The 21,842-nt window shown below is 41.4% G+C and overlaps 2 long non-coding RNA genes across 17 annotated transcripts in view; both read right to left on the bottom strand.

The window, feature by feature from the left end:
* Positions 1-5,937, bottom strand: part of LOC115611924 — a 63,510-nt gene extending 57,573 nt beyond the window's left edge. For 13 of the 16 annotated variants that reach the window (XR_003992772.1, XR_003992782.1, XR_004389953.1 and 10 more), the window contains exon 1: positions 137-902. This is a non-coding gene — a long non-coding RNA (uncharacterized LOC115611924). Of the gene's footprint in view, positions 1-136; positions 903-2,005; positions 2,041-3,719 lie in introns of those variants that run through there. The other 3 variants (XR_003992771.1, XR_003992775.1, XR_003992776.1) reach the window with 3 other exon arrangements.
* A 1,874-nt stretch (positions 5,938-7,811) lies between these two features.
* On the bottom strand, positions 7,812-19,266 carry LOC115611926. Its single transcript, XR_003992785.1, has 4 exons — positions 19,138-19,266; positions 15,921-16,023; positions 15,109-15,223; positions 7,812-10,293 (listed from the first exon to the last, which is right to left on the bottom strand). It is a non-coding gene; the product is annotated as an uncharacterized LOC115611926 (long non-coding RNA).
* Positions 19,267-21,842: the final 2,576 nt, after the last annotated feature.

Genomic DNA, 21,842 nt, shown 5'->3' with positions numbered 1-21,842 from the left:
GGGGGGGGGTGGGGAGAAAAAAATTTGGAGCATTTCCTTGATCATCTGTGATGTTGCATGTGATCCTGAGGATGCCTGCTTGTCCAAGATTCAAGATTGAGTCTTAGACGCTAGATGCTATGAATTTGTTTCTGACCTGAAATTTGTTGCATTTCCCACTCCTGTAGCAAAAATATATACTTCAATCAATTTTACTTTTGTTGCCATTCAGCACAGGTCTCCCTTGACGCCTGAAGTATGAAACAAGCAAGTGTGAGAAACTTCACTTCTTTGTATGATAGATACCACCAAAATTAGTTTAGTTGGTTTTGATTTAAGCAGGTCCAGTCATTAACAAGTTCTGCCATAATAATCGAGGAATTATTTCCTTTCTATAATTTAAACATGTAATCCCTTGTTTGTTTTTCTGAGCAGTGCTAAACCAGACAAAATCCTTATTTGGTTTTCACCCAGAACTGTTGTACTGTTTTCCCTTTCCAAATTCATTAACTATTTGATAACATTAACAATGCACCTGCATGTTTTATCTTTTATCCTTCTACCATTTCACTAGATATCCTTCACCATTTTCACTCTTCAAGTTCCCTCCAACAACCTTTCCTATTTAGTCAAGTAAATCTGAATCATTTTATAAAATCTGCCTATATTTAATCATATTGTTTAGCATTCTCCCTTAGCTCATCAAAAACATATTTAAACCAAGCCACTCTCGAACAAAACTGGAGGCTATCTCTCTGAGAAATGTTCACCATGGAAAAAAATTATCACTTCATTCCTAACTTGTTCTTTTAGTAGTTTCTTAATCAATATTTTTCTTTAACCATTTTTGACATGTTGCACTGAACACCTGGAAGCTTGGCTAAATACAACAAACAAATGCAGCAGAAAAAACCCAAAACAAAACCAAACCCCACAAAACAGATTTTCATATATTCAAAGCATGTACTGGTTACACAAAATCTATTATTTTTCTTTTTTTTCTTTTTTTAATGTAAATTCATAATTAACTAAAATGGATAACTAAGGAGAGTTGAATCACATGAATATTTTCTATTAGTAAGCTGAAATTAGGGTTTTTCATAGAAAAATAAATATTTTAATAACAATAACTGGTTTTAACATTCCTATGAAATAAATGAGATTCTTTGCTCTTTTGGGATGTAGCCCAAACGAAGTTTTTTGAGGATAAAAATGATGTTACTTTAAATGCAGCACTGTACAACCATGAACTACCACAGAAAAAATATTGGTTCGATTGGATTTAAATACACTGGGCATCTGCATTCAAATAAAGATTCAGAACTGGTTCATGCATTATATTCTGAAATAAGACTAAAATCTTCTGAGATCCAGTAATAACTGTCACATTTGTGCTTCCAATTCACATGACTGCATTTTTTTTTAATAATCTTTTTAAACTACAGTTTTGAGAGACATATTCCTAGCCTTCCATTTTTCAACACTTACATAAAATTTTTCTTCTTCCCATTCTCAGAACTATAATTCCTAGTATTGTAACAATTATTTTGTTTCAAATGTAATAGTCATCCTTTTTTACGTCTTCACATTGCAAATAGTCCCTAAACATTACCTATATATTGCTTGGGTTAATTCCTGTTTTGTTTTTTTTGTTGGGTTTTTTTGTTGTTGTTGTTGTTTGGGTTCCCTCCCCCCCCTTCTGCTTTTTTAATTATTACAGTATTTAGATCTTTCTTAGCCTTTCTTTCATTATAGTTAACTCAATGAAAAATACATGAATTCTATGTCCGGGCCAAGCTTTTGAAGATAAATGTGACCCTACCTCAGTTCTCTAAAGCTGACACCACATTCCTCCCCAGTATTAAATGGTTTACCTGAAGCTGATTTGAAATCATTGAATTGAAAATGAAAAATTACAGGAAAAGCTTTTGTACAGAGAATCTAATCCTTATCTTCTGAACAGACCAGCTTCCCTGCTTAGAAAGTAACGTTAAAAATAATAACCCTGATATCAGCCAATACTTACACTAAACACTTAAGATTTGGCTGGACAGGGTGCTGGGCCGTCTGGTGTAGATCATGCTTTGCCAAGAAAGGCTGGACCAGGTGATCCTTGAGGTCCCTTCCAACACTGTATTCTATGATTTTATGACACTTTGGGTGATGTACATAGAGTCCAAAAAAACCACCAGCATTTTTTCATTTTTTCACCAAGATCTGTATTAACTCATTATTTTCCTTCGTCTCTTATGGCACTTTCAAAAGTTAGAGCTTCAAAGCCTGTAGAAAAAGCTGAAACATATCAAAGCCAGAAACTGATCATCTATGTACCGCCATTTAGGATGTAAAAGGAGGTATTATTTGCTCAAATACAGAAAGCACACGTTGAATATATATGAACATAAAATGGAGGTTAAGACAATTTTCCTGCTATTCGTTTGGAGGTGGTTCTGGTCTCTTGCACTTTCAGTAGTTTTCATGAGTCATATTTATATTTCTCAGTAGCAAGAAGCTTGGAGAAGTCCCTTCTATTTGCCGCTTCTTACCCAGCTGCTTTAATAGTAAGCAACTATTATTGTTTATTGTCTCTTATTATTGTTTATTTAAGCTTTATTGTCTCTTGAAACATTGGTCAGAGTTTTGGATGAATTCCTGAAATATTTTAAAAAGACTTTCATACTATGATTAGTAAGCACTTCTGAAATTTCAGAACAGTACAATATTCAGTAAAAGTCTTTTTCTTCTCTGTGCCAGAAGGAACTGGAAGTCCTTGAGAGCTAAGTTTGATCAAAAAACCCCCAAACTTAATCAAAAAGCTGCCTTTGCAAAATGAACACCTTCTTCCCATGTTACAAATATTTTTAAAGGCTTGCAGAGGCAAAATGAAAAGCAGGCTGAGAGTAAATGCAACACTATATACTTTTGTACTTAATAGTCATAAATTTTTGACGACACATATCTCCTACACAGGTAAGTGAAATTACCCATCTTTCTAGCAAAAGTAAGAAAGAAGTTTACAATATAAAATCAGATAAGATATCTGAAACAGCAATGGTAGTTGCAAAAATAAGTTACACATATGCATGCGCACGCACAAATCCAAGTTGGATAGACAAGTAAAAGCATTCCAAGAATATTATGGAGTAACTTGAGCATTTATGTGCCATAAATACAGCACTGTAAATCCTTTTTTATAGAATGGATATTTATGGACTGTAGGTAGGAACAAACTTTTCTACAGTTTTATACAATCTCTGAACATCGTAACACATTGCACTTTTCACAGATGTTAAGACCAAATTCATATATAATGTTGATTGATATATATAAACTATTTTTACGTGAGAGCAGTAGCCAGTGTTTCCTGCTCATGAAAAGAAGGGCAGAGAAGGCTAGCAAATACAATAAATTACAAGAGATAGAAGTACATCAATCAAGGCAGGCAGCAGTAAGCTGATGACTGTTGAATACAAGGTATGTATGCTACTACAATCTCAGCACCAGAAAACTCTAAAATATAAAGTGGAAAGTTGCTATCTTATAGAATATGACAAAGTTAGCACTGGCAAAACTTGAAAGTTGTAGAAATAATCAACTAGGAAAGGAATAGTGAAACCAAGTATTAGAGGAAATTCTGGTGTCTAAGGTGGCAGGTGCAAGAAAAGATGGGATTGGTATTTGCTGATAAGGTAGAAAAAATAATCAATTCCAACATCAGCTGTCTTGTAAGAGTAACTCACCTTTATATCATCATTTTGTCAGAGGCATCATGTGGAATCAGAGCACCAGTCTGCAAGGTACCAATAGAGATATACACACTGAGAAATGGATGACGAAGGACAATAGGGAGTTACTGGAAAGTCATGTAGCAGAAAGACACTTTATAATTATATTTGAAGAAAACTTTTTCATCCCACTGTGCCATTTTCATTCCCCTCTGGATAGTTAACCTGAATCCCTATGCTCTCTTCCTTCAGAAAAATTCTCAGGAGAGATCTGTTGTAAATTAGGTGAAGATCTCTCCCTTTAGAGTCAATATTAACTCTGTTTGCAGGAAGATCACATAAAATCCCAGTATTATTAGTGTCAATTGCTTACACCACGAGTCCTGAAACACGAAACTGTACAGGTCAGCTACATCACTGGTACAAAGAAGCTCCTGCCTGGGCCATTTCAAGCTCCCTGCTCTATCATGGTCATGCATCATTTCAGCCTTCGTGCTATGCTTGGTTTTTAAGACATTCAAAAGCATGTGCTCAGTTGCACATTATGGGTTGAAACAAGAATTGGAGGCATTCCAAAATACATGCCTGCCCAAGTTATCTCAGGGAAAAATATCAGCGCAGTGCGTACAAAGCAAAAAGGACAATTAAGTCTTGGGAAGACAGTGCCAACATGAGTAGTTTACTCTACAATGTCCTGAAGCTCACCCGTCTCTAACACACGTATTTACTCCAGAGAAGAAACACTTGCCCCACTGAAACCAAGAATAGAAATTTCCTCAAATTCAATGGGGTGCAAATTTTCTCAGTAATTGTTGGGACATTTGTGTTTTGCAGTATCTAAGGAAAGCACATGCTACATATGTGAGTTTATATAGATAATTCTGATCTTCTTGCAAACGGAAAGTATTTTTCTTGAATTACTACTTCTGACACTTCTAATGCCATACCTGAACAAAACTTCCTAGGCTGCTCACATTTAAGAACAAAGCAGCAGTTACTTTAAGACAGTGACTTCTACTACTTGTATATGAAAGATTGCTCAGTGTCTAGTCATCAATTTCATTAACCATAAATATTTTACAGAATGAAAGCCAAGAATTGTTTTCTGTTGTCTTTAAAGCATTCACTTACTTGTTACCTCATTGCAGCTAACCATCAATAAGTAGTTTAAGGGGTTTTTTTGATTATGACCTCAAAATTTGTCCTGCGAGACCAATTTGCTGTTTGTAATTAATTACTTGCTGTTTGTCAGAGCAAAGCTCCTTGTCCTGAGAGGAGCACTTGTGTGCTCGTGGTGCTTTGCAGACACTTTCCCTGTTCATTTTGATGCATTTCAAAACCTGGTGTAAACAGCAATACCTGGCAAAATTAGATTTCATGGTCCAGTTGTCAAAAGAATAACGGCAATCTATTTGACAAATGCAAAGACCTGCCATTGTGGGAATTACCTGTGACTATCACAGATGACAAGTGTTAATTAATGGCTTTTTTATTCTGACAGAACTGTCATACTCAGTTGACCCTTATCAGCTTCCAAGAAAACCCTTTTCCATCCTGGTAGGTTACTCCTATGGACCAAGAAGGAGCTGAAGCCTGGGAGTCCTACTTCCAGCCTCAATAGCTACAGCTTCAAAGAGAAACTAAAACAAAACAAAACAAAACAAAAAAAGCCCAACAAAAAACCCAAACAAAACCCCAGCACCTTGCCACTCCCCCAAAAGCAATCCAATACACCTTTATAAAACCTGCTGGAAGCAAAGCAGAATTGAAATGAGATATACAATGGGATGTGCAAGAGTTCAAAGGACAAAGCACAATCCAATTACATTTTAAGGATGTGCTGAACATCCTGCCTTAAAGCACCAACTAAGTGCCTTTGCAGCCTCAACGTCTCCCAGTCAAGCCCAGAGAGATGATTGATAGATGAAAATAATATATCGTCCCCATCGCTATGGCAGCTTTCCTATCAACCTGCTGATCAATGCAGGGATTCTGATTTCCCCAAGATGTTAATCTTGTCAGAAGTGTTAACATCCCTCAGGTTTGGCAGCACTGCACCTGCTATAGCCTTCTAATGGCATCAAAGTTATGCTGACATGTTATGTTAAGCAGATGTACCTATCTGGGTTATACAGCCTGCCGGTAAGAAATGATCGCTCTTACATAGAATCATAGAATCGTAAGGGTTGGAAAGGACCTTAAGATCATCTAGCTCCAACCCCCCTGCCATGGGCAGGGACACCTTGCCCTAAACCATGTGGTCCAAGGCTCTGTCCAACCTGGCCTTGAACACCGCCAGGGATGGAGCATCCACAACCTCCCTGGGCAATCCATTCCAGTGCCTCGCCACCCTCACTGTAAAGAACTTCTTCCTTATATCTAATCTAAACTTCCCCTGTTTAAGTTTGAACCCATTACCCCTTGTCCTACCACTACAGTCCCTAAGGAAGAGTCCCTCCCCAGCATCCTTATAGACCCCCTTCAGATACTGGAAGGCTGCTATGAGGTCTCCACGCAGCCTTCTCTTCTCCAGGCTGAACAGCCCCAACTCTCTCAGCCTCTCTTCATACGGGAGGTGCTCCAGCCCTCTTATCATCCTCGTGGCCCTCCTCTGGACTCGCTCCAACAGCTCCATGTCCTTTTTATGTTGAGGACACCAGAACTGTATGCAGTACTCCAAGTGAGGTCTCACAAGAGCAGAGTAGAGGGGCAGGATCACCTCCTTCGACCTGCTGGTCACGCTTCTTTTGATGCAGCCCAGGATACGGTTGGCTTTCTGGGCTGCAAGCGCACACTGCCGGCTCATGTTAAGCTTCTCGTCAACCAACACCCCCAAGTCCTTTTCTGCAGGGCTGCTCTGAATCTCTTCTCTGCCCAGCCTGTAGCAGTGCCTGGGGTTGCCCCGACCCAGATGTAGGACCTTACACTTGGCTTGGTTAAACTTCATAAGGTTGGCATCAGCCCACCTCACAAGCATGTCAAGGTCCCTCTGGATGGCATCCCTTCCCTCCAGCGTATCAACCGAACCACACAGCTTGGTGTCGTCGGCAAACTTGCTGAGGGTGCACTCAATCCCACTGTCCATGTCGCCGACAAAGATGTTGAACAGGACCGGTCCCAACACCTGTCCCTGAGGGACACCACTCATTACAGGTTTCCAGCTGGACATCGAGCCATTTACCACAAATCTTTGCGTGCGGCCATCGAGCCAGTTTTTTATCCACTGAGCGGTCCATCTATCAAATTGATGTCTCTCCAGCTTAGAGACAAGGATGTCATGCAGGACAGTGTCAAACACTTTGCACAAGTCTAGGTAGATGACGTCAACTGCTCTGCCCCTGTCCATCAGTTCCGTGGCTCCACCATAGAAGGCCACCAAATTGGTCAGGCAGGATTTCCCCTTAGTGAAGCCATGTTGGCTGTCACCAACCACCTCGTTGTTTTTCATGTGCCTTAGCATGTTTTCCAGGAGAAACTGTTCCAAGATTTTGCCAGGCACAGAGGTGGACTGACTGGTCTGTAGTTTCCTGGGTCTTCCACCTTCCCCTCCTTGAAAATGGGGGTTATATTTCCCTTCTTCCAGTCATCGGGAACTTAACCTGACTGCCAGGATTTTTCAAATATGATGGACAGTGGTTTAGCAACTTCATTCACCAGCTCCTTCAGGACCCGTGGATGGATTTCATCAGGTCCCATGGACTTGTGCACGTTCAGGTTCTTAAGATGGTCTCGAACCTGATCCTCTCCTACAGTGGGCCTAAGGTCTTCATTCTCACAGTCCCTATATTTGCTTTCCAAGACTTTCGTGGTGTGGTCAGAGCATTTGCTGGTGAAGACTGAGGCAAAGAAGTCATTAAGAACCTCAGCCTTCTCCAAATCCATGGTAGCCAGTTCTCCTGATAGCTTCTGGAGAGGGCCTACATTGTCCCTAGTCTGTCTTTTATTTGCTACGTATCTATAGAATCCTTTCCTGTTATCTTTTACATCCCTTGCCAAACTTAATTCTAGCTGGGCCTTAGCTTTCCTAACCTGGTCCCTAGCTTCTCGGGCAATGCTCCTATATTCTTCCCAGGCCGCCTGTCCTCGCTTCCACCTTCTATAAGCTTCTTTTTTCCCTCTAAGTTTCCTCAGCAGCTCCTTGTCCATCCATGGAGGTCTCCTGGCCCTCCTGCTGCACTTTCTTCTAGTCAGGATGCAACACTCTTGAGCATGTAGCAGGTGATCCTTGAATACTGACCAGCAGTCTTGGGCCCCCCTGCCCTCTAGGACTGTATCCCATGAAACCTTACTAAGGAGGTTCCTGAAGAGGCCAAAGTCTGCTTTCTTGAAGTCCAGGGCAGTGAGCTTGCTGCACGCTCTTCTCACCGTCCTGAGGATCTCAAACTCAACCATCTCGTGATCACTAGAGCCAAAGCTGCCCTGGAGCGTCACATTTCCAACCAGTCCCTCCCTGTTGGTGAGCACGAGGTCCAGCATGGCACCTCTCCTCGTCGGCTCCTCTATTGCTTGAAAGAGGAAGTTGTCTTACACACAATCGAGGAACCTCCTGGATTGCTTGTGCCGGGCCGTACCGTCCCTCCAACAGATGTCAGGATGGTTGAAGTCCCCCATGAGGACAAGGGCCTGCGAGCGTGAGGCTGCTCCTATCTGTCTGTAGAGCGCTTCATCCACAGAGTCCTCTTCATCAGGTGGCCTGTAACAGATCCCCACCGTAATGTCCCCCGTTGCTGTTTTCCCTTTGATCCTGACCCACAAACACTCTGTTACCTCATCACTGGTCCCCAGACAGAGTTCCATACTCTCTAGCCTATCACTGACATAGATAGCAACACCCCCTCCCCGTCTGCCTGGCCTGTCTTTTCTAAACAGCCTGTAACCTTCCATTCCGACACTCCAGTCATAGAAGCCATCCCACCATGTTTCTGTGATACCAATGACATCATATTCCCGTAGCCTTGCACACATCTCTAATTCCTCTTGCTTGTTCCCCATACTACGGGTGCTTGTATGGAGGCACCTTAGCCGAGCTCCAAATGCAGCCGACTCAATGGCTGGGGCAGCTGGAACATCTCTACATCGCTCCAAGCACTTATTACAGGTGCTGGCAACTGACCAGGAGTGTTGGGATGGATCAATGCTCCTCTCCCCCAACACATCTAGTTTAAAGCTTTCCTGACCAGCCTGGCAAGCCTCCTACCAAAACAGCTCTTCCCCTTCTTTGTCAGACCAGCTCCACCAGCCTCCAGTAGATCTGGCCTCCCAAATGGAGCCCCATGTTCTAAATAGTCAAACCCCTGACTATGGCACCAGCATTCTAACCATTTATTAACCTGCCAGACACGCCTAGCTTTTTTAAGGTCCTCCCCTTTGTCCTGGAGAATCGATGAAAAAACTATCTGAGCTCCAGAGCCCCTAACCACCTCTCCCAGGGCTCTGTAGTCCTTCATAATGTTCTCCAGGCTACTGCTATCTATATCTCTAGCACCCACATGGACCACTAGGAGGGGGTAATAGTCAGCAGGACTTACTAGAGCAGGCAGCCTCTCAGCAACATCCCTGATCCGAGCCCCTGGCAGGCAACACACCTCCCTCAAGACTGGATCAGGCAAGCAGATGAGTGCCTCTGTGCCTTTCAAAGTAGAGTCCCCTACTACTATGACCCTCCGCTTTTTCCTGAGGGCACCAGTAGTGATCCTCTTTACTGGTGCATCAGCAGGATGCTCATTAGGTGTGGTGGGTGCTTTCTCATTAGCCCCCTGCAGAACTGCGAAGCGGTGCTGGGTGGGGACATCAGATTTAGGAGGAAGCCCCTTCTTGTTAATTGTCCTCTTCCTCCTTTTTTTGTTAGTTTTTCTCGTGACTAATTCCCAGCTTCCTGGGTTGCTGCCCTCCTTCCTTCCTTCCTATATGAGCAACGCTGGACGTTTGCAGCCCCTGCACAGTTTGGGCCTGGAGCAAGCAGCCCAGCTTCCTCTCAGCTTCCTTGGCATCTTTTAGCTCTCCAACAGCCTCCCGCAGCTCAGCCACCTGCTGCAGGAGGACCTCCACCAGGGCGCACCGAGTGCAGCCCTGTCCATTGTGCACCCTCGCCTCAAGAGACCAGTCGAGGCACTTTCTACACTCCGAGCTCTGAGCCGCAGCCTCCCCTCTCATCGGCTCTGTCTGGGTGCCTAGGCTGGCCACCGCCGGGGCAGAGCTCCCAGAGCGGGCCCGGGTCCTGAGGCGAGTGCTTACCATCCCGCTCGCTGCCCGCTCGCCCTGCCTGCGCCAACTGCCGCGCCACGCCCTGACTGACGTGCCACGCCCTGTTTGCCCGCCCTGGTCGCCGCGCTCCCGGTCGCTCGCGCTCCCTGGGATGGGTTTTTCCCCACTGAGGGCTGGTGCCGCCACTCCTGGCACCGCCCCCTGTGAGTCAGCTGCTCGCGTCAGCTGAGCTGCCGGCTCCTGGGCAAGTCCTGTCGAGGACTTGAGGCTCCCTCGGTGGTTCTTGCGGCTCCGAACTGAGGCTCCGGGACGCTGTGCTTCCCTCCGCTCCGGTGTTAAAGGCGTCCTCTCTGGAGATACTCACCTCGGCAATTCATGCACATTCCTGTAATAAAAGTGGGATTAATTCTAGGAATGGCTTAACAGCAATTTCCACATTATGAAATTACAAGTGGGTGTTCTCCATCATACGTTTTATACTGGTCCTAAAGGATCACAGGCTGGCACTCCCTAAATGGGTCTAATTCCTGGGCATAGTCCAACTGAACTGAGCTGGGGTTAAGAGGAGCAGAGAGTCCATGTTGGCTTGTACAGAACCCTCTTAATGACTGAATAACAGCACACGAGAGAGCTGCAGAAGGAGCAGATAGCAAAGGGCTGGTGTAATCAATGGTATTAAATATAAAGGTGAAAACTTTGGACAAAATCAATAACGTTCCTATTAATTTTATAAATGCTGTTTTCAGCTAAATAATTAAAGCCTTAGGAGTGTTTGTGCGACCAGACGCTTTATTTTCAAAGCTACTAGGTCGTTTGAAGATACCTGTTAGTTGTCTAAGGAATTTCCCATAGAGTTTTGACATCTTTTAGATGCATGGTTCAATTTCTTTTATAATTACAGAATCCTAGAATGTTTTGGGTTGGAAGTGATGTTAAAGACCATCTAGTTCCAACCTCCCTGCCATGGTCAGGGACACCTTCCATTAGACCAAGTTGCTCAAAGCCCTGTCCAACCTGGCCTTGAACACTTCCAGGGATGGGGCATCCGCACCTCCTCTGGGCATCCTGTTCCAGTGCCTCACCACCCTCATAGTAAATCATAATGAAAGTCTCAAGTTTCTGACTTTGTTTCATGTGAAGCCCAACCTGGTACTTGTTGGTCCAACAGATATTTATGCATTGCATCTACTGGTTAAAATAAACTATTGTGAATTATATCCAGCACATTTAGAATCAGATCAAAACCTTTTTTCCTTTAGAGCCAGAGAGATCAAGATGCACACTCTCATTTTCATCGCAAGAGGCATACATTACCTGGGCATGATCAGATGAACTTCCAGTAAAGTTATTCTAGTTCACATGTAGTTCCCTGTGTAATCTCAGCATACAATTTACTCATATGTGCATTTATGTGATGTTTATCTGTAGAAATACCATACATAACGCAGACCCCAAAATTGCATTTTGTAACCTATTTCTGGAACAATGCCAGTCATGCTATTTAGTAGTAATTCAGCATTCAAAATGCATATTTTGCCTTTTTAAAGTTTCTGCAGAAATACTTCTATGAATATATCAAGGTTCTAAATTATGAATTAAGCAATGTCAAATGCTTGATTTAGCCCCTTTTACACTGTCACTTGCAGGAGAGAAAATGAATGAGGCGTAAGGTCTTTCCCTGTTAAATGTTAGCTTTAATTACCTTTTAAAGGCAGTTGAAAAAAATAAAGGAAAAATAAAAATAAACTTGGAGAACTAAGAATGGACATATAACATAAATTAAAGAAAAAAAAAGGAAAAGGAACTTTTTTTAGAAAAAAACATGAAAGGAAATTTTGCAGCTTTAAAAAAAGGGTAACTTTTTGAATGGGTTTTCAAGAAAATATAAAAATAGATTTTTGCTTATAATTTCAGAAAATAACTGTCGTTAGCATACATGACGGTGTGAACGCCTACCAAACACTAACTCAGCATCCTGTATGTGAGGCAACATCACATGCACTGAATGAACACACCTTCAATCCCTCTATGATCAAAATTACAGCAGCAGATAATTCAAAGGCAGAATTCAAAGGAAAAAATGGAGAGAAAAATTGCAGTTGGTTATGTCAAGTGCAAATCCTTCACAAGTCAACACTTGTTGTGGATGTTACGGTATGAATGAGTAAAGTCAGCAGACGAGCCTTAAGCCCATGGAGAACATGAAGCAACAAAGATAACAGGATGTTCTTTCTGTTAGCAAGATACCATTAAATAAAAAGATTTGTCATGGTAATAAAAAATATGAGGAAAAATAGATGCAGCTTCAAAACTGTTGCCAAAATGAGCAATTCTTCTCAAGCAAAACAAGACAAGTTCGTAAGTGAAGACACACACAATGAGGCTAAATAGAAAAGACAACAACAGAATGAAAGAAAACAAGGAGATTAGCTTAGAAAAACAATAGATGAAAAAATAAACCAGATGTAACAACTGTCTTGGGAAAAGAGTATAAAATCAGAACAAGAGGAAGTGCCTTACCAAACACAAAAAATGATGAATGGAAGAAAAAAAAACCAAACAACAAAACAGAACTCCAAATGTGAAATATTAGACAGCTCCAAATAGCCACCCAGTCAAAGTAATTCCAAGAGGTGCTTAAAAAGGAAAATGTTATTTTGAAGGAATATTTACAGGAACAAAATATGTCCCTTTATTGCAAAAGTAGTTAGCCAGTTCCTGTGTCCTTTACCAAGCTTTTCTAAGGGATTTGAATGTACAACTTTATTTTCCAGACACTATTATTTGGTCTTTGTTCTCATCAATATCATTAGTCTCAAGGCTTTTTTAGTTTTCCCCTACAATGGCATTTTGTGAGTCAGCCAACAGAGTGGCCCAGATAGCTGACATGCTCAGAAAGTACATCCCAGGCTCAGAAATAGCAAAGCAGATCACACTAATGTGTGCATGGACAGACAGACATTGTGTTCTATCCTTTGTAATGATATTAGAAGAAGATTGACTTAATATTTTAGAACAGGTAATTCCTTTTTGTCTGAAAGAATCATGAAAGTTGGCTTCCTGATGTGAAAGTATAAAGGTCTAAATCTAACATCTATTGTAATCAATAGGGGGGAGAAAAGGTAAGTGACATTTTTTGTGTTGATTTCAGAGACCTGTAAATCACTTTCCAACACATTAATTATAAAGCTCAAATAGAAGTGAGATTTGTTATATTTATAGTCTTTATGGAAAAATTTATATAAAAGCCAAACAACAGGCTTACCATTAACATAAAGTTGACCTTCCAAATATCTTTCTCCTTCATCCTAACCAGATACATGTGAAAAGGTGGCCTCATAAAAATATTAGAGCTGACAAAGAAGAAACCACTAAAATTTGTGCTGATCCTCATTTCTTGAGCAAATTTTTGTTTTAGTCAATGATATATCTGAAAGATTTTCATGGAATAGTGTATCCACACACACAATTAAAAAAAAAACAAAAAACAAAACAAAACAACAACCAAAAACCCCAGAAACTACCTCAGTTGCAAGTTCAGGAAAGTGCTGTCCTGGCAGTTAAATTTGAACAAGACAGAAGAAATGGTTGAAATTCCTTTATTCAATGGCTACTGAATGGCTACACCACGTGCTCACCCAGATCTGCATGTGAGAAACAACAGCTGCAAAGGCTGGCAGTTGATTTGCCCTTTGCCCATCGCTAGAGATGGCCCAGCAAGTTATGCTTCTTACACCCCTTCTGTATGCAAATACCAGACATATATAGGTATTCTTACATCTGTCTAGAAAGGCAAGAGATTGAAGTATTCAAAACTTTAAGCATTTGCATGAGTTGAATTGAGATTAAAAAAAAAAAAAAACCAAAACCAAAACCAAACAACAAACACCACCAACAAAATCCCCAAAACCCAACCAACCATCCAGCCCCCCTCCTCCCCCCCAATACACACACAAAAAACCAACCAACCAAAAAAATAACCATGGAATTATAAGAGCAAATGATAAGCTTTCTTGCATCTGTCTATAGATTTCCACAGCAGGTATCTTGTTTCCCCAACACTTTGTCAAAAAAGGTACTTTTCACGCCAGAATAACAACATGAAGTACATCTTCATAAAGATTTTCCCCAAATTATCTTAGAAAAGCTCTCTGGTATTTATTTTCTGTGGATTTCTTATTGGGCCAAGAAATAATTTTGATTGCTGAAGGCAATGTATATTGTAATAAAATAGATATTTCACCTTCACAAACACCAGGAGAGAAAATGCCTGTGGTGGGAATTCTCTGAGCAACTAAGGCCAAACTCAGCTGCTGCCTCCAGACAGACTATTCTCTCCCAGGACAATGTGGAAATGTACTTTTCTTGGATATATTTTTGGTGCCAAATTCCTCTTATAAACCTAGCACTTCAATGTCTTTAAGATCGCCTGTTCTAAACAGCTGGACACTCCTAGTTTAAAGGCTTTAGTTTCAGCTGCACAGCCTTTCCTCCTCAGACTCAAGAGGAGGAGGACTGAGGTTTCCCAGCCCCTCTGTGAGGCTTTGACATGTGCTCCACAGCTTGAGGCCCTTCAGGTCCTTCCTCATCTCTTTCCAGTTGGCCATCGAACCATCTCCTGAATAGATGTATGTGAGAAGCAGGGCTGTTTACTTTTTTTCAGCCTCTTATTTTTGCAAAAACAATAGCTGAAACACTTTGTGTTTACAAAAATAAAATATAGATTCAAACAAATCCTGTATTTAAGCACTTTCTGTTGTATGTAAAATACACTTACCAAAAGTATTGTTCTGCAGAGCAGCCAAGTAAATTAAGTGTTCCCAGATTTGAAGAGAAAGCCCTGGGACTAGAACTGTGTGAATATTTGATTGTTTTGGTTCACTGGCCACTGTGAATTTTAGCAGGTGTTTTGGTGATCAACCCTACCTCTCCAGTTTTGTCTTTTCTTGGGGAAAAAAAAGTTAAAATAGAAATCTCCTGTTCTTCTAAACATTGGTGCAAATGAGCGCGGCTTTGCTTCAAGCTACTGCAAGGGATGCGTGACCCCTGAAGCTGCTGCAAGCATCTTCCCAGTCTCATTTCTAGGCTTTAGTGACCCTCACAGTCTATTTTTGAATTTTGACTCTCTTATTTGATAGAGGAAAAGGACGTAGGTTAGGGAAGGGAAGATAGATGATGAAACCTCTACCACCTTACTGACCTTGTGATAGGTAAGGAAACATCAGAAAGGTGGTCCCAGGAAAAAGGGCTTGCTGTGAAAAAGGAGTCTGAAGGACACCCCAAATGCCTCATGCCAATGCAGATAACCTGTGCCACTGGAAGGAGAGGAGGAGAGGTTTTGTTTCAATAGATAATCCTAAAATACTGTTTTAGAGGGGTTTTTTTGGTTTTTGTTTGTGTATTTTTTTTACTAAATGGGTGTCATTTTATGTGACTTGTAGAACACAGGTTCTGCTTACATACAATAAAACTTCCATTTAAAATTCAGGAGTTATTGACTCCTCATACACAGTTCTCCCTTCCCTCTTTGTAAAACAGCAATTTTGCCCTGTGCAAGTATATTTTCCTCTGAACAATTGCTTCCTCCATTTTTAAGGTGGTTAATTTTAACTACCAGATTTAACAAATTACATATTAAGTTTTCTTAATGACTGTAGGTAGTTAAGGTCTGGCGGCCAGAAGATATCGCGCTGTATGGAAAGAGAGAGCCCCTCCCCTGATACTTTTACAAGCCCCATAGCATGGAGAGGGGAATTGTGGGGCAAGGCCTGGCGATACCATAAAAGGCAAAAATTGTTAACCTGCCTTCTGATTGGATCAGCATAGGTACTTCCGCATGGCCGAAGGTATATAATGCTTGCTGTTGTTCAATAAAACGCTATTTGATCATCCTCCATATTGGTGTCTGTGATCTCTAGCCCTAAGCCAGGGGGTTGGCTTAGTTCTGCAAGTCTTGGCTGAAGCAACGCAGCAACAAATGACAAGGGCACAAAACATGTACAGAAAACTTACCTTCCCTTCTTGGATTATTGTTGGAGTAGAATGTGTATGCAGTAGCTGCAGTACTCCATGAATGCATGCAGTCTACTGGGATTGTGACTGTTCTGTTACAGGGCTGAAAATACATAAATTAAAAAAAAACCAAACAATGTTTCTCAAAGTTGCTTTAGGTCATGGGAAGAAATGCTTACTTGTCAGAACTAACATCGAGATAGGGAGGAGCTGAGTTATCTTTAGAGCAATAACAGCAATGGAAAAACATTTTCTGCTGAATTTCAAAATGTGCATCAGGCATTCTTCATGCGCTGAAAAAGCCTCAGGCTCTCCTAAATATGCTGGGTTTATTCTGTCTGACATGGATCTTAGAGCAAGAGCTAAAATTAGCCTTTTTTTTTTTTTTTTAATTTTGTTCAGGATCTTTCTCAGTTATCGTTGTCACCATAAGTGTGCAATAACATGGTGTTTCCTCATGGCCTATTTTAGGCCCCTCGTGGGCATTTCTTTAACCCTACTGCGCAATGATAGGTATGGGTATGCAAGAACATCTTCTTGTCCAGAAATCTCTCTCTCTGCTATCTTACAGTGGGAGGTCTTGGCAAACAGTCTTGTTTTAATGGTTATCACTGCAACAACTTCAATTCTCTCCTCACCTACTTTTCTGTTCCTCCTCTGTCCCTCAATTTTCTTCCTTCCTCCCAGGCTTATCTGTTTTTTCCATATTTTCTAGGAACATCTACATAATCCATCCTGAATGTTTTTATTTTCTCCAGTTTACTACTTGTGCAGCACCCTGTTTCAGTCAAGTGTCAACCCCCTCCTTAGTGACAATTTTGCTGATGGCATTGAGTCCTACTATGTTCTTACATTGCCCCAGATTACAGCTTCCACCTGCAGCAATCTCTGGAAGTATCTTCATTCCCAACTTCTTAAAAGTTGCCTAAACCAAGTAATTTAAAAGCCTGCTGGTTGACCTAATTGGCTACTATAAGGTTGCCACTCGGTTCCACCTCCCACTAGCAATTAACCTACAAGGCATCATTCCTGTTAATTAATAGGCTTAATTACAGTATTTTTTTAATTTATTTTTCATTATTATTTTATTTATTATTCATTCTTTTCACTGCATTACAACCAAGTGAAATGCACTGACAGACTCAAACACAGACTTTTGGCCAAATCACAATCATCAGTTTCGTTTACTTCATAGCGTTTTCTTGCTTACGCAGATCTGTCTCTCAGCATGTGATTTCCTACCATATGGCTTGCACAAAAACCCCCCGAAAACCCAAACAAAAAAACCCAATAAAACTTGAGGGAGTAGTGCATTCGAAACTGTTTGGTCAACACATTTGTTACTTTCATTGTGGAGGCCCAAAGCACTGATTCATCATGAAATTAGGCAAGCAAGGGAGCAGCCAGCCAAAAAAGAAAACTGGAAATAAGAACAACAGTGGAGGAAACCCTAAAAGACTGCTAAGAAAACTATACTTTAAGACCTACTTTGATCTTGTTTCTTAATTTCGATGTCCATAACAGCAGAGTTGCAACCTACATAAAAAATAATTTATCAATGGTGCTGAGAAAAAACGTACAAAAATTAATATCTCTGGGTAGAGCTTCTGCTTTCTAAGGGTTATTGAGCACTCTCTCCTTCATATGCGTAAACAGTATTTATCTGCCTTTCCTGATGCCCTCTTACCTCCACCTTCAATTAAAAGCCCAAGAGCTGTTGAAGCAGGCCTAAGAAGAGGCTGCAATTAAATCTCGGTGATGCTCTATTCACACACAATTCTTCAGGACAAAGAATAGGCTGCCACGTACCACAGACTGTACTCCTGAGTATTAATTCCTGAGAGGAAACAACTCATCAGTGAATCAGTGTAAGAAAAGGTGCTTATTCTTTGCCATGGAAACAGGTGAAGGGACATACTAGAGAAGAAATTGTTTCATTGAAGAGGCTACAGAGAGCTGGCAAAAGCAGCAGCCTGGTTCCAAAACTGAAGGGAAAAAAAAAAAACCCATGAGAAAAGTGCCATGGTTTTAAATAGTCACACGCAGGAGGGAAAAAGACACCAACTCACTGAGTAGTTCTTCTCGGAAGTATTCCCAGAATCTCAGACCACATATAATAGTTTTGTCCTGAATGCCACTAGCAAAATGCACCCAAAGCAATTTTCTGAACTGCTAAGTTTTTGCTTTCATGATTAATGTGTGTCTTCAAAGGGGTGAATTCCAATTACAATGGAGGTGTCCACCAGGCTGGAGCTGCACATGTAGGCTGTGGTCTGCCCACACAAGTGAAGGACCATCAGCAGTCCCCAGGTCCAATACCATGGCCAAGAGATTGTATTTCTACAGGTGTGCAGAGGAGCAGCATTCAGAAAACATAGCAAGGCCAAGATTATAGCAAGCAAATGGGGCTGTGCTGAGCCTCCTGAGAAAGTGAAGTGTTGGGTTCAGGTGATCATAGGCTGACTAGCACAGCCTGGAGTGTGTCCAGGCACCATGTCAAGAACATGGTGCACTGGCTCTCTCCAAGCATCAGGTGGTGGGGATTAGTTACTGGGGTGGTTTTCCCATGCTAGAGAGATCATAGCCTCTATAAAATAGCAATATTGGAGACCACCTTTCCATAAAGCAACTGCTTTGCTGTTCTCAGCAAGAGGAAACACCACAGAGTATGTGTTCCTATGCTGCTGGTCTGGGTATTGTGGAAGCAGCAAAAAAGACCCAACCAAACCCCAGAAGATCCCAGTGACCACCATGATGGAAAAGCAGGTACCTTTGGGAGGGAGGCTTTGTTTTCCCTCGGCGCTGAGCTAGCTGGATACACAGGCCATGGCTGTGTTTAAACTGGGGCAGGGAGTGTAGGGGACAACTTTCCTGTTACATGCTTATTCCCAGCTTGGTAAAAATCAATGCTGAAGTACAGCTCCTTGTTACAGCTAAGTAACTGCAAAATGCACATGCTCCCCCTGTGGCAACCTCCCCCCCACGAGAGTATGAATAACATTAGCCCATTTGTTGCTTATCTTAGAAGCCAACCCCATCCACCTTTTTGTTCACATATTGTGCAGCTTCAATCAGGTTTTGATCAAGCATTTTCTGTGTCTGTTCTTAGTGCGCATTTTAAAACAATTTGCCCCCCCCCCCCCCTTTTTTTTTTTACTGTATTGTTTAACTCAGAAGCTACACATCGGGAGCAAATGCAGTTGATGATTATACTTACAGTTTTACTGCAGACACAGTGTTGGGTCAAGGGTACGTCTGTGTTAATGGATAGCACGGACTTTAATCCCCGATGACAAATGTATCTGAAATGCTGTTCCGATGCATTTGCAAGGATTGCACTGAGATCATTTGCCTTGCAAATGACAGAAGGAAACACACATGCACAGACACGCACTTGAACAACACACATGGTCTGACTAGCAAGCAGCGTTACTAAACTATGTATTAATACAGGTGAATATGGATCGGGGAATGCTAAAATGCTGCATTTGCAACAAGTTTCAACTCATAACACATAGGTGGGGCTGCAAAAATCAGGACTGCTGATTTTATTTACACTTCATCCTCTGAAACAAAAGCTGTGATCAGGAATCATGACACTGTACAGTTGTGAATAGCCTTATCTCCAGCATCATAATCTTATGTTTGTTTATTACCCTTAACTTCCCCTTCCCCCCCTCAACAGCACATGAGCTTCACGGGCAGAAAAAACTATCACTGGGCTATGTATTGTGTTCAGCAAATCCTCTCATACTTTCAGTGGTCTGTCACACTATGGTATCGTTCAGCATTTTGATGGACAGCAACAGCACATGCTATTGCTGCCTCCATGAGACAGTTGCCTCTTCTCCAGCTGGAGCTGCTGGGTGCTGCCATCAATTCAAATGAATGATGCTAACGTACACAAGAGCTGGCTAAGTCAATTAGAAGAAAAGAGCATTGCTTAAATAATTCAATCTGCATAAAACACCTTTTCTGAAATGGCAATATAGCCACTTGTAGTAATTATGACATCTTCAGCAATTCCTTCATTGATTCAAAGGAGGGCATCATACATTTGGGGTTCTCAATCAATTGTTCTCCAATCAGTACATTTAACTGCTGCAGAATGCAGCTGTATTTTGTACAGCTATTTTGTTGTTCACAGGGAAACGGTCCTTGAAGAATACCTCAGGCTCCAATTTATTTCAAGTCATTAGAGCAATATCTTTTGAATGGACAATATGATTTATAAAATCTGAGAAATACTTTTTTGAACTATCTGAATTCTAAACCTTCAATATTTGTCATAGCTCTTTATTCATTTGATCTCTGAAAAGAAAGAAAAAGCTTACCACTGAATAAAGAGGAAAATGATTCTCAGATTTCAAACAATAAGCGCATCAAATTAAAAAAGTCATTTATTTCAGTGTCTCTCATGCCACTTATTCACAAATGCACACAATTGTCTAACCAGGCTTTTCAGCCCGCACACAGCTATTCTATGTCTTTGAGGCATAAATTGAAAGTAAGCAACTCTGACATAGCTGAGAGGAATACACAAATTCTGAAGTGGAACAAAAATAGCAAACTTCACTATTTTTCTTCACAGCCCCTTCTCAAATGTATGCACAGTTTGCATTCAGTTACCTACACTACATACTCTTAGAGACAGCAAAAACTTTACCAGTTAGGACAAACGAAATAAAGGACCGAGTCCCACATATACCCAAACAGCTCTATCCCTCTGAAGGCACATCCATCAACCCAGATATTTTAATGATAAATCCTAGTCACCTAATTGCACTGACACTTCTCTTTCATCACAAAACTTGAGAAACAAAGCTCCCTGCTTCAAGATGTGCCACACTGCAAAGATAACTACGCAGTCCCACCAGCCCCAAGCTATCACTGCTGAAGAGATGACATAGCCTGTTTAACCCTCAGCTAATCCGGCCTTCTGTAGGAATCCCTGCTGCTGGGATAGATAATCCCATAGTGCGTATGGTTTGTGAACAGCCCAAGGACAACCTATTCTAGAGCCTCGAAGTGCGGGGAGAAACATCACACAAGCTGAGAAGATTAAAGGCTCTTACCACTTCTCACTGTATTACCACTGGTTTCTCTATTGGAGGAGGCAAAATAGTGTGAAAAAAGCATAGAAAAAATGAAAGGATGGAAAGGAATATTAAGCAAAAAGCTATATAATCTCATAAATACAAGCTCTGCATTCAATACATTGCAGCCAACATTTTCAAACTCCAAACATCTCCAAAATGCTAGACCATTGCCACCTTTTCTGGGAAAAGAAAATGGCATGCTTTGGTACTTGAATTCACATATTTATTCTGACTCTTTACAGACCCCAATATCCCAACCACATTTATATTTCTCCAGAGACCTGCGACAACTTGTTAAGTTGTCACAATCCAATACTATTCATTTTCCCACTCCAAGTTCCTGGACAGGTAATATTGCTGCTGTGTGAGTCTAATATCAAATCCATCTGGTTCTTTGCCATTCATCCTGTTTCCTGTTTCTCCCCTTTCATTTATCAGGTGACTCTTTGTCCTGGGTTCAGCTATAGCAGTCATTTTTCTCCTTCTTAGTAGCTGGTGCAGTGCTGTGTTTTTTAACTTTCAGGCTGGGAACAACGCTGATAACACTGATGTTTTTAGTTGTTGCTAAGTAATGTTTACTCCAACCTTCTTTCTCAGGACTTTCTCAGTCTCATGCTTTGCCAGGGAGGAGGGGAAGCCAGGAGGAAGCAGAGACAGGACACCTGACCCAAACTGGCCAAAGGGGTATTCCATACCACAGCACGTCATGCCCAGTATATACACTGGGGGTAGTTACCTGGAAGGCCGAGATCACTGCTCAGGTCAGGCTGGGTATTGGTCGGTGGGTGGTGAGCAATTGTATCCTCTCCCCTTGTTATTTCCC

Source organism: Strigops habroptila, chromosome 8 (assembly GCF_004027225.2).
Source record: "Strigops habroptila isolate Jane chromosome 8, bStrHab1.2.pri, whole genome shotgun sequence".
In the NCBI taxonomy this organism is placed as follows: Eukaryota; Metazoa; Chordata; class Aves; order Psittaciformes; family Psittacidae; genus Strigops; species Strigops habroptila.
This window is presented reverse-complemented; position numbering and strand designations above follow the sequence as displayed.